The sequence below is a fragment of the Sciurus vulgaris genome (genome assembly GCF_902686455.1).
Source record: "Sciurus vulgaris genome assembly, chromosome: 6".
NCBI classification, from domain to species: Eukaryota; Metazoa; Chordata; class Mammalia; order Rodentia; family Sciuridae; genus Sciurus; species Sciurus vulgaris.
Genome location: NC_136466.1, coordinates 149269687 through 149283081, shown reverse-complemented (window position 1 = coordinate 149283081; position 13395 = coordinate 149269687). Strand labels below are relative to the sequence as shown.

At 34.4% G+C, this 13395-nt stretch overlaps 1 protein-coding gene across 1 annotated transcript in view; it reads right to left on the bottom strand.

Moving 5' to 3' along the window:
* CDH9 (cadherin 9) overlaps positions 1 to 13395 on the bottom strand; it is a 154973-nt gene that overhangs the window by 75840 nt on the left and 65738 nt on the right. The window lies entirely within an intron of this gene.

Genomic DNA, 13395 nt, shown 5'->3' with positions numbered 1-13395 from the left:
TTTTTTTAAATTTATTCTTATTGTAAACAAATGGGATACATCTTGTTTCTCTGCTATTCTTTCTAATAGTCCCTCAACAAATTGAAACCATGGATGTTCAAAGCAGTGTTCTGCAACAAAAAAGAAACCAAAGACCTGATGAATGGATGAAGTACTTAACAAAATGATATATATTCATACAATGAAGCTTTACACAACCATAAAAACAAATTAAATACTGATATGTGATTCAGTGTGGATGAACCTCAAAGGAATGTTGCTAAATCAAAGAAACAAGAAACAAAATGTCTCTTAACATGTGATTCAATTTAAATGAACTTCCCAGAACACCTAAATATACATGTTTGCTTAAAACAGGTTGATGATTGCCAATGGCTGAGGAAGGGGTAACTACAACTCAACGTTTTTTGGAGGGTGAAGAAATGTCTGAAATTACAGGTGATGGCTGCACAGCACTGAAAATGTGCTAAATTACACAGAATTGTGCACTCAAAAAATGGTTCATATTCTGGTAGTAATACCTGAAAACACAAAGGGTTCAAACATGCGACTTTGATGGTCCTTCATTTGATTCTCTTTTTCTTCTATGATCTTGAGATTTCATGGTATAGATTAAAGAGAAAGACTTCTGAAGTATTTACATGAAGGGTAAACAAGTAAATCACCTGTGCAGGTATTTACATGATCTAAACCTTTGACTTCTCATCAGTGACACTGGAGAGTAAAGATAAAGAAGCGATCAATGCTATGTTCTAAGAATGAATCATTTTGAAAATGTATTTTGTATTCTGCAAGTTATAAATTCAATGTGAGAATAAAATAAAGACAATATACTTATATAGAGAGAGTTTATTTCTCATGTCATTTCTAAATCCAAAAACTAAAAGTTCAGACATCACATTAGACTTTTGAATTATTAATATACTTATGATACCAAGACTTTCTGTGAAGTCTGTCATTGATCATTTAGAAGTGAAGGCAGAACTGGGGACAGGCAGTTAGTGTAGAAATAGGGAATCTGGTCAAATGGAGAAGATGGAGGCCATGAAAGCCATCTGCCTCTGGAAGTTGGAAACCTCCCTGGGAGAATGGAATGTCAAGAACCTGCAGAGCCCATTGATAACCAAATTTACCTGCCCTTGTCAGGGACTGCAAGCAAGGAGATGCTAATTAATACCCCTTGGGCCCTTACCTGCCTGAATCACTTTGGCCCTCCCTCTGCCTCACCCCTTCTCACTTTTACATCTCACCTGCAAAACCGGGCTTAATCCTGTAGGTATGAAGAAAAGAGGTAAGGGGGAAAAAATTGGAGAATAAAACTTATAAAAAGGACAAAATTTGCTTATCAAAATTTGCTCATTATTACATCATGTACATATATGACTGTGTGACCAATGTGATCTTATAACATGTACAATCAGAAAAGCGAGAAATTACACTCCATTTATGTATGACTTATCAAAAGGCATAAATGCATTCATTCTACTGTCATGTATAACTAGTAAGAACAAATAAAAAATTATAAATTTAAAAAAATTTTAAAAATTAAAGCTTTTTTGTAGAACAGTAATACCCTAAAAATTTGAAAATCTGGGCATTCATGAGTTTTTATCTCTATGTGGTATGTTTCTTTACTGTTATTGCTAGTAATGTAGAATACCTAAATCACATCATGAAGCTACTTAATCTTATGTAAAGAAAAAATTTTAAAAATATCCAATCAAAAGTGTGCAAATATTTGACTGATGATTTATACTCTGATATCTTATTCATTTGTTGCTCAGGAGATTCCTTCTCTTCCTGTTCTCCTCTTCTAAAGTTGATTACCAACTCCTCAGGTCAATAATGATTAACAATGACTGATGTTCATTAATTTTATCACTTTATTTTTTAAATTAGCAAGTAAAATTGTATATATTTGCAGTGTATATGATATTATTTTGGTAAATGAACATACTGCTGAATAACTAAATCAAACTGGTTAAAATATTTCTTTTATCATTTACTCTTCTGCGGGGAGGCAAAATATTTCAAATCAAATCTCTTAGCAGTTTTTAAGTTTAGAACATTGCTATCAACTATATTGTACAACACCATTGTTATCTTCCTCTTGTTCAACAGATCTTTTGAACTTATTCTTGCTAATGTAAATGTATGTCTTTGACCAACAACTTTCAATGGTTAATACTTTTTAAAATGTATGGTACCGTTGTAGCTGTAAACTGAGCATCATTTGAGATCTTCTATCCACTTAAAATTCTGCATGAAACTGCATAGATCTTTATATCTCTCACTGAGTTGCAAAGCGTTCTAGATTCTCTGAATAATTACTAAAACTTTATCCTATCACTTTTAATCTTCTTCTCTTGCCTGTTTTACAGGCCATTCCAGGCAACATCTTTTATTTTTAAAAAGTAAATAAAAAATTAAAAAGATATTAATCTACTTAAATTTCTACTCCAAACACCTACTAAAAAATCCTCATACAACATTTTTGGTGAAGGAGATTTTCCTCATTATTTGGAAACATGAGTATGGAGTTACACTGACCACTCCTCAGATCTACAGAGCACTACATATTTATTACAGTGAAGTGCATTTCACTACCAAATATCAGAGTTCTCTTACAGACTCACACCGACCCTTCTCACATAAGGTACAATCTTCTGTCACTGGTGACCTCCTCAACCTGTGTATTCTGTTGTGCTTTTCTCTGATAAAATGACAATGACCTTCCTCATCTCCTTTATCTTTTGTTACTTTCAATCTTGCACATCTCCTTAAGGTCCCACACTAATCAGTTTATCAAAATTATTTTCTAAAGAAAAGAAGGTACAAATTATTATTATTTGTCAAAAAATACTGTGGTACAGATAATTACTGAGCTATACTTGATAAGAACTTATTTGTGGCGGGCGGAACCCGGGGCCCAGGGTTATGCCACGTGCATCCAAAGATGGCAACTGGCAGAGAGCAAACGGCGTTCTGATTATGCATGGAGAGAGGCAGAACACGTTTACAATTGGCTGTATTATAATCAGTTCAGCTGCCTAGCCCGTGGACAGATATACTTTACATGTATGCTCGGGTGAGTGATTGCTTGACCTTTAACAGAATTGGATGGACATATCTGGTTACAATTGCTTATGCATGAGACTGCTTATATATTGAGGGTGTTATTTGAATAAAGGGGAAGCTGCTTGATGAACTTTTGAAGTATGTGTCTTCTGTCCCGCTGGTCCCGCCTTAAGCACAAGAAATGACAGTTTTAGGTAAGCGAAAGAGCAAGAAGCCACGCCAAACTGCTTGGAGCAAGCCAGGCAAAGGGGCTGCGGTTTTCCTCCATAACCGGAGCTGCTTGAAGCAGCCCTGGGGCAAGCAGCGGCTCTCGGTACTTATTAAATGACACTAGATTCCATCATTTAGTACTGGGGATAATGTATTTTTCATTTTGTAGAATCAGATCTTTGTCTTTTTAGAGAAATAGAGTTTGTTTAGCCTTGAGGAAAATGTAAAAGAACTATAGAATGACATTGTAAAAAAAATAATTTACAATCCAAGATGGCGGACTAGAGGGAAGCTGCATTTCTTGTCACTCCATGACTCAGGATTCAAGTAAAGAAAATATTGTTTCTCTATGAGGCAGACATCATTGCCCACCCATCCCCTGCAGCTTACCCCCCATTTATCTGCTGCCATTACCACCCATCTTCCAGCATTTTGCCTGCCATTTTTGTTGTTGTTCTTAAAATATTTTTAGTTGCAGATGAATACAGTAGCTCTTTTCTATTTATTTATTTTTATGTGGTGCTGAGAATCGAACGCAGTTCCTCAATATGTTAGGCAAATGCTCTACCACTGAGTCAAAACCTGAGCCCTCCCTGCCTTTTGAGTGCAGATGGCTCACTAACCACCACCTATCATCCTCCATTGGCTGGTTTGCTCGCCAATCAGGAGGGCTGTCCATCGCCCTCCTTTCACCTACCCAACACCTACCACCTGACACCCACATGCTAATTGTCTGCTATTAGATTGCAGAACATCCACAGACTGCCATGGGACCACCTGCTACCTGCTGTTGCCTGGAAGCCATCTTGGGATGCAGCCACCTTGGTCTGGGGACACAGGCCAGGGCCTACAAATATATTGGGGTACCTGCAGGTCTGGTTGCACCTGAGGTCTTTCTGTGGTAGTAGTGGCTGCCATCTGGCTGACTCTTTGCAGGGTCACTGCTTTGTGTGAGTGCATTCCTGGTGGTCTCTCTGCAAGCTGAAAGGGCATTGCAGTCTTGGGGCTGCAGCAAGGCAGGGCCTGGGAAAGCTGAAGCCCAGGTCCATCAGATTGCAGCTGGGTTTGTATGGGTCAGTCTGGATCTGGCAAGTTTGTGGAAAGCCAGAAACTAGGGACAGTACCCGGAGCAGGGTGGAGCACAGGTTGAAAAACTGCAGAAACCTGAACTCTCTGCCTCTCAGTGATCTTGAAGTGCATAGGAATGAAAAGGACTGGCTGCAGCAAGTGGGAAGACTGTAAGAGGGTTGAGGGCACCTTGCTATTGGCTCACTCACCCAACTGACCTGGCACCCTTTGGAGCTAACGTCAAACTTCAGACAACCCCATCTATTGGTGGAGAAGGGAAGCTGAGGAAATTCTTGAAAGACAACAGAAGCAACCATTAAATTTTCCATTGAGACTTTTTTTTTTTTTTTAACCATCTTTCCCTCTCTTTCCCATCTCTACCACCTTTGAGTCCAAATATTTTTCACAAATCAATTTATTGAGGAAAGGGATATCTGAATCATATATTATAGTTGTGTTGTGTATTCTTATATTTTTACTTTTTAAAAGAAAACCTGTGTATCTTTTTTCTCTCACCTGTCTCCCTGAATTCTCTTTCTCACTTCTCTCATACTAGCAGCCAATCTCTATTAATTCTTCCCTTGCTCTTATTATACATTTTTACCTCTATCTTCTCTCCCTCTCTCTCATAAACATCACATCTTATAGTATTTCTATTTCCTCATTGTCCATCATTTGAAATAGTAAACCCTTTTAGCAAACCTACTTTTTATATTGTAGACAATAATGGAACACTTAATTTTTGCTTATTGAGATGAAACTTAATGCCTTAATAGGAACCATTTGGTTTAAGGTGGTATATGGTTTGCATTGGGTGATATTAATATTGGTCTCCCCCTTAAAGTTCTAGAAGATAATAGAAGCCTTCAGGGACACTTTAAGACTAGAGGGAAGAAAATGTACAGCCTCAGATCCATACTGCTAGATGAGAAGACACACAAACAGCATGAAAAAACAAGGACACAAAGCACTTTAAATAAATCAAGATGTTCCAACAATAGAATCCATAGACAACACAGTAGAAGAAATGTCAGAGACAGTTTAAAAAATACATAGATTGATCTTCAAAATAAAGGATGGTATTGGGGAGAAAATATAGGAATTGAAAGATCACTCTGAAAAAGACACAATGATTATTAAAAAGAATCAAGCAGATATCCTCAAAATGAAGGAAAAAATATACCAAATTAAAACTTCAATGGAAAGTACCATCAATAGACTAGACCACTTAGAATACAGAACTTCAGACAATGAAGACAAAATATATACTCTTGGAAATAAAGTCAACTGCACAGAGAAGATGGTAAGAAACCATGAACAGATCTTCCAAGAAATATGGCATAATATGAAAAGATCAAATTTAAGACTTAGATCCCAATAGATGAAGGCATGGAGATGCAAGCCAAAGAAATGCACAATCTTTTCAATGACATAATATTAGAAAACTTCCCAAATCAAAAGAATGAAATGGAAAATCATCTACAAGAGGCTTACAGGACTCCAAATGTACAATATTAATGGAGACCCACACCAAGGCACATTATAATGAGAATGACTAACATACAGAATAAGGATAGAATTTTAAAGATTGCAAGAGAAAAAAAATCAAATTACATATAGGGGGAAAGTAATTCAAATTTCAGCTGATTTCTTATCCCAGTCCCTCAATGCCAGAAGATCCTGAAATAACATATATCAAACTCTGAAAAAAAATGGATGACAACTGAGAATTTTATATCCAGTAAAATAAAGTTTCAGATTTAAAGATTAATGAAAACCTTCCAAGATAAACAAAAGAAGAATTCACAACCAGAAAGACTACACTACAGAACATTCTCAGCAAAATATTCCATGAGGAGGAAATGGAAAAAAAAAAAAATGATGAAAACAAGCAAAGGGAGGAACTACACTAAAGGAAAGGTCAATCAAAGGAGAAACTAAATCAAGTTTAAAATACAAAATAAGGGGCTGGGCTTGTAGCTCAGTGGTAGAGTGCTTGCCTAGCATGCCTGAGGTATTGGGTTCAATCCTCAGCACCACATCTAAATAAATAAAATAAAGATCCATTGACAACTAAAAAATATTTCAATAAAACAAAAACAAAAAAGACACAAAATAAACCAAAATGACCTGGAATACAAATCATATCTCAATAATAACCCTGAATGTTAATGGACTAAACTCATCAATCAAAAGATACAAATTGGAAGGTCATATTTTAAGAAAAGATCAAACAATATGCTGTCTTCAAGAGACTCACCTCCTAGGACAAGACATCCATAGACTGAAGGTCAAAGGTTGGAAAAAATCATAATACATGGACTGTATAAATAAGCAGGGATTTCATCCTCATATCAGACAAAGTGGACTTCAAACAAAAGTTAGTCAGAAGGGATAAACAAGGGCATTTCATATTGCTTAAGGGAATCATACATCAACAAGACATAACAATCATAAATATGTATACCGTAAACAATGGAGCATCTAAATACATCAAACAAACCCTTCTCAATTTCAAGAATCAAATAGAACAAAACACAATATACTGGGTGACTTTAACACACCTCTCTCACCCCTGGATAGACCTTCCAAACAAAACTAAACAAACAATGGAATTAAATAATACAATGAATTATTTAGACTTAACCTAGATATATAGCGTTTATTTCATCCATCATGGAGCAAATACACTTTCTTCTCAGCAGCATATGGATCCTTCTCTAAAATAGACCATGTTATGCCATGAAGTAAATCTCAGCAAATACAAAAAAAAAAAAAAAAAAAAAAAAAAAAAACCTTACATTCTATCAAGTCATAACAGAATCAAACTAGAAATCAACAATATTTTTTTTTTTAAAAAAAGCTATTCCAACACATGGATACTAAATAACATGCTATTGAATGTTGAATGGATAAAAGAAGAAATCGGGAAGGAAATAAAAAAATGCTTAGATGTAAATTCGATATAACTTATCAAACTCTCTTGGACACTATGAAGGCAGTACTTAACGTTCATTGCATTGAGCTCATACATTAAAAGAATTAAAAGTCAATAAATAAATGATCTAATGTTACATCTCAAAGTCCTAGAAAAAGAACAAATCAATACCAAATGCAGCAGAAGCCAGGAAATAATTAAAATCAGAGCCGAAACCAATGAATTGAAACAAAAGAAACAATTGAAAGAATTGACAAAACAAAAAGTTGTTTTTTTAAAAAAATAAATAAAATTGATAAAACCTTAACTGCACTAACAAAGAGAAAAACTCAAATTACTAAAATTCATGGTGAAAAAGGAAATATGATGACAAACACTACTGAAATACAAAACATAATTAGAAGCTATTTTTAAAATCTATATTACAACAAAATAGAAAATCTTGAAGATGTTGACAAATTTCTACAGGCACATAATCTACCCAAACTGAGGCAAGCAGACATACACAGTTTAAGCAGATCAATTTCTAGCAATGACATAGATGATGCTTTCAAAAGCCTATCAACCAAGAAAACCCCAGGACCAGGTGGATTCTTAGCCAAATTCTACAAGACCTTCAAGGAGGAATTAATACCGATACTCCTCAAATTATGATATAGAAAAGGAGGGAACCCTTCTGAACTCATTCTGTGAGGCTACAATTACCCTAAACCAAAACCAGACAAAGACACATCAGTGAAAGAAAACTTTAGACCAATATTCCTGATGAACATAGACCCCAAAATTCTCAATAAGATTCTGGCAAATCATATATAAAAACATATTAAAAAGATAGTGCAACTTGAAAAAGTGGAGTTCATCCCTGGGCTGCTAGGTTGGTTCAACATATGGAAATCGATAAAGGTAATAATCACATCAATAGACTTAAAGACAAGAATCATGATTATCTCAATAGACACAGAAAAAGGTTTTGACAAAATACAGCATCTCTTCACATTCAAAACACACACAAAAAAACAGGGACAGTAGGAACACACCTCAACATTGTAAAAGCTATTGTGCTAAGCCCAAGGCCAACAACATTCTAAATGGAGAAAAATTGAAAGCATTCCCTCTAAAACCTAGAAAAATACAAGGATGCCCACTTTCACCACTTCTATTTAACATAGTCCTTGAAACTCTAGCCAGAACAATCAGGATGAGGGGTATTTTTTTCTTTTATTTTTTTTTAATTGTTTTGGGGGGTTTTTGTTTTTGTTTTGTTTTGAAGTTTGGTGAAAGATAAGGAGAAGGATTCTGATTCAGCAAAACTCCAAACACTATATTCAGTTACTTTTATTCTCAGTGGTTTATTGATTATACACCGACAGGCAGTGAAGAAATTCATCAGTGAGAATGATAAATTTCAGCATTGCTACCCAAAGAATTTCCTTGAACTCATTAAGTCTCATCATCCCAGATGCTGGACACAAATAATAACTTAAATTCAGCAACAAACATACCACTTAGCATCATTTTTGCAAGAAATATTATGATTTTAGAGTTCACTCTTTTGAGAAAAGTAATAGGTAAATGAGTTTTTAAAAATAAAATATTCTCATATATATGGAAATATGTAAAAAAACACAATTCCTAGATTAAGATTTTGATTATGATCCATGTCAATTTCATTGAAATGTTCACAGAATTCAAAACTTGGAACTTAATGGGCTAAATGAAATAGTTTTAAATTTCTCAATCACAAATTAGAATATTTGTTCATTAAAATACTCAGTTTCTACTGACACCGACTTTTAGTTGCACAAAACGTGGAATAGTCTTCCTATTTTATCACTGAAATTTAAAAAAAAAAATCCATTTAACACTTGGTGATACATTTGTGAGCTCTGTGAACAGGAAATAATAATTGGAAAACTCAAAACTACATTAATTATTTTAGCCTGATTGTTTGAACACTTCTAGAATTGTTTCAGATGATGAATAGTCGAACAGTTCCAGCATAAGATTAACTTTGTTCATATTTTTTCCAAATTATTCCTAAAAACTAATCCATAAGCAATAAAACCCCAGCCAAAAAGAAAAAGAAAAAGAAAATTAAAGACTCAAAATAGATTCTATGACAATATAGAAAGCAGGCAAAAATACTTCATATTTCTATGAGCTTTTAACGTTAAATAACTGTAAAAATATGTTTGGCATTTGAAAATCTATATCATATGAAATACTACTACCTTTGCAAATTAAATTGGGTGCTATAAACATGCACATTCTAATCAACCTGAGTTCCTATTCAGACCAGGGCACTCATTTCCCAGCTTGCCAGTGAGGTTCTCTTCTGTCTTGACTGCCAGTTTACCTAGATTTACAGACTTAATCTGGGACTCCTCACATGCAGTAAAGCCATCTCCTTGCCTCACTCTGAAGGATAATTTCACCCAAAGTTCACCAGGGGATTGACTTCTGTCATCATATAACAGTTCAAATGTTCCTTCTGTCCAACCTGAATAAGTCCTTCGTTGCCTTTTGGGTCTTGTTCAAAGATCAAGTGATAAGCTTTCCCCATGGAAAGGCTGCCTCAAGATTGCTCTTCTTAGCAGTCGGTGCTCAAATTGCTCCTCTAAACACATGTTGCCAGAATTTCCTCGAATTATCTATCCAAGAATAAACTTTCCTTTCAGCATATTTTATCTATAGCTGTCATGTCTTTGTATTTTCCTTTTTTTTCCCTACAGTAAATGAGAGGTCTCTACTAGGTTTCTTTAGTTTTTCTCTTCATGGTCTTCAGAGATAGCCTCACAATTTGGCTGCACATTTGCTCACTGCAAATGATCTTTGCTTAAGCTTTGTGACGTTGCATTTTCTGGTTCTCCTTAAATTAGCCTCTGCTTATTTATACTTTCAGGACTCTTCTAGGAATTACTAGGACATTTTTACTTCTCAAACATGCATTCTTCAGCTATCAGTCCCTTTAGTTTTCTTGATTTTTCTTTTCTTGTCTCCTCTCTTCTCTTCCCTTCTTAACACTGGTTTCTCTCTCAACTTAATTCCCACCTCTGTCATCACCCCCATATTTACCTGAGCAAGTCCCTCTTAAGCAGTAGCCTTGCTCATGAGTGTCAAAACCAGGTATCTGGGGGACTTTGCTTGTACTCCTCCACTGGAATTTAAAATTCTATCAAGTTAGAGTAATTTTAAGTTCATGTCATGAGAAATGTTATTTAATTTCCTGAATTTTCGGCTTTCTTAGAAAGACTACCTATGAATGCATTCATTCATCAGGCATTAAAATGTATTCTAGGAACTTTGCTAGGAACTAAGAATATAGCAATAATCACACAAATTACAAAGCTTTCCCAATGGAGTATATGTTCTGGTGGTGAGTGGCAGAGAAAGATTCTCATACTGTCTTGTTTTAAATTACACAAATTTCTTTAAAACTCTGGGGTTTTTTTTTTTTTTTTTTTTTTTTTTTTTGGCTTCTTATAGCCATTTGTGTTTTCATTTAACAAAAATTATAGACCCTAGCACATGCTACTGAGCATACAATATATTTTCTGAGATATAAAATTGATAAAATTCATAATTTCATGGGATGCTAAACATCTAAAACAAGGAAATACAAGAATATGTTCTTATATATTCTCTTATAAATTTTAACACAATAAACCCAGGAAAATCTTTTCAGAATTGGTGATAAATGAGGTAAACTTTGAAAACTGGCATTATGGTTTATATCTTTGATATCTCACAGAAAGCTCATAGGTTAAATCCTGGTTCCTAATGCACCAAGGTTCAGAGGTTCAACTTTTAGGCAATGATTAGGGTTTTCATCTCATCAGTTAATTAATCCATTCAATAGGTTAATAATTTGAATGGATTACTAGATGTAAATGAAGGTACGTGAGGAATGGCAGGGCCAATTAGGTCCCTGTGGTCATGCCTTTGGACACTCTATCATGTCTGGCTCCTCACTTTCTCTATGTCTTTTGGTCTTTCCAAGTTACCATGAGCTGAGAAGTTTTCCCCTTCCACCTGCTTTTGCCAAGATGATCTTCTTCAGCTTGGGCCCAGAGCAATGGAATTGGCCAACTATGGACTAATATCACTGAAACTATGAGCCCAAAATGAACTAAGTGTTTCTTGTCAGATATTTTGGCTATTGTGATGAAAAGCTGACTAATGAAAAAAGAATAGGAATTAAAAAAAAATTTTTTTCTTTAGTTGTCAATGGATCTTTTATTTTATGTATTTATATGTGGTGCTGAGGATCGAACTCAGGGTCTCACACATGCCAGGTAAGTGCTCTCCTACTGAGCCACAACTCCAGCCCAGGAATTATTTTAAATACATGGAAAACTAATACATGGCAAATGATTCAGGATACTTAACATAGAACACATCACTTATAAAATACTTGGTGGTATATGAAGCATGATAGAACATTAATGAGCATATCTGTAAGGTTGGTGGTCTTATCTTTGGCACATGGAATGTCATGAATTTAATGAGGGACATGGGGCCATGTCTCAATAGGTTTTTATGTCACACAAAATAGGACAGAAATTTTTTTTTCTTAATGTAAAGGCTATATGTAAACATAAAAATTTAAGAAACTCTTGTATATTACACAATGTATACGTGTATTGAAATATCATATGGTGCCCCACAAATATATATACATATACGTGTTAATAAAAATAAAATTAAAAAATAACTATCTAATAATCCTATAAAGCAATAGCATGATTTGTTTTCACTGAAGCAAAATACAGTGTGATATATCACAGATTAAAAGTATGCAACTGCTAATTGATATTATTTTCCATCCTAAAATTTAAAAAAGTGTTCTGAATTTTCTCCTTTTTAATAAAATGAATTTCAAATGACATTTTTAAATTTTTAATTCATTGAATTTAAAAATACAAATAAATCCTGAATTCTAATAATGTAAGATGCATCAAATTTCTTTTAATTTTATGAAAATGTCAACAATCTGCTAAACATTATTCTTTTTTTCTTTATGCATATAGTTTATAGCTATTGACTGGTCTTACAGTACTTTCTGATCAATTAATTTTTTCATTGACTAGATAAAGAAATTACAGGAGGCATATGGTTTGACAGCAAGCAATAATCTTAATAAGTTTATTTAAAATTTTTCTGGTAACTTACATAACCTGAAATTTAAGTAAAAACAGTCTTACTCTGTGTGAATGTATCCACACACATGATACATGTTATCCTGTTCTGTAAACATTTTTTTCATGAGAGTTTTGCTTGAATATTCATGCTCAAGCTGCATTGCTTCAATCACATTGTACTTGTACTTTATTAGGTTAAAGGAAGCATAGAAAATAGTCAGTGCAATATTTTCCAAAGAAGCAGGGCAGAATAATTCAGTACCTCCTGAAATTTATGCATTAATAATCAGAACTTTCATTTCTCTGCCTTCACTGAATTTTCTTTCCAGATATTTACAAAAGCTGGGCCTTATTTATTTAAAGGTAAAAAATAAAAAGAACTCATTTTGCAACGTTGATCTTGTCCTGCACACCTGTATAAATATAAATAAGATGATTTTTCTCATGAGTCTTGCAAGTCCTAAAGTGATTCAAGTGCCCAGTGTAAATACAATAAGGATGGTCCTGGGATGCTCACATACAATTCAAATTGAAAACCAACATGAACTTTCATTTCCTCTAAATTTTCTGATTCATAGAGGAGGAAAGAATGGTACCAGTAAGCTGCTAGGAATGCTCCTGCCACAGAAGAGGCCATTCTTATCACAATTCACACGTTTCAGCTGCCTTTTATCCTATGAAGTTCCTTTTGACATAAATGCAAACTCTGCTTCTTTTCAGCTTTATGGGAAGCTAAAATGAGAGCCTCTATTTCTAGCCTTGACCAGAAAGTTGGAATAGAATGTGTACTCTATTATTCCAGCATTATTCACCATGAAAATGGTCAAGATGAAGTACACATTAGCAGGAGTGAAATGACATGAGAGAAAATTAGGATTCACTCATTGGTCATATTATATCTCCTAGAATACAAACGAAGGTTATAGCCTTGAACACATCATTTTCAAGAGGCAATTTTTA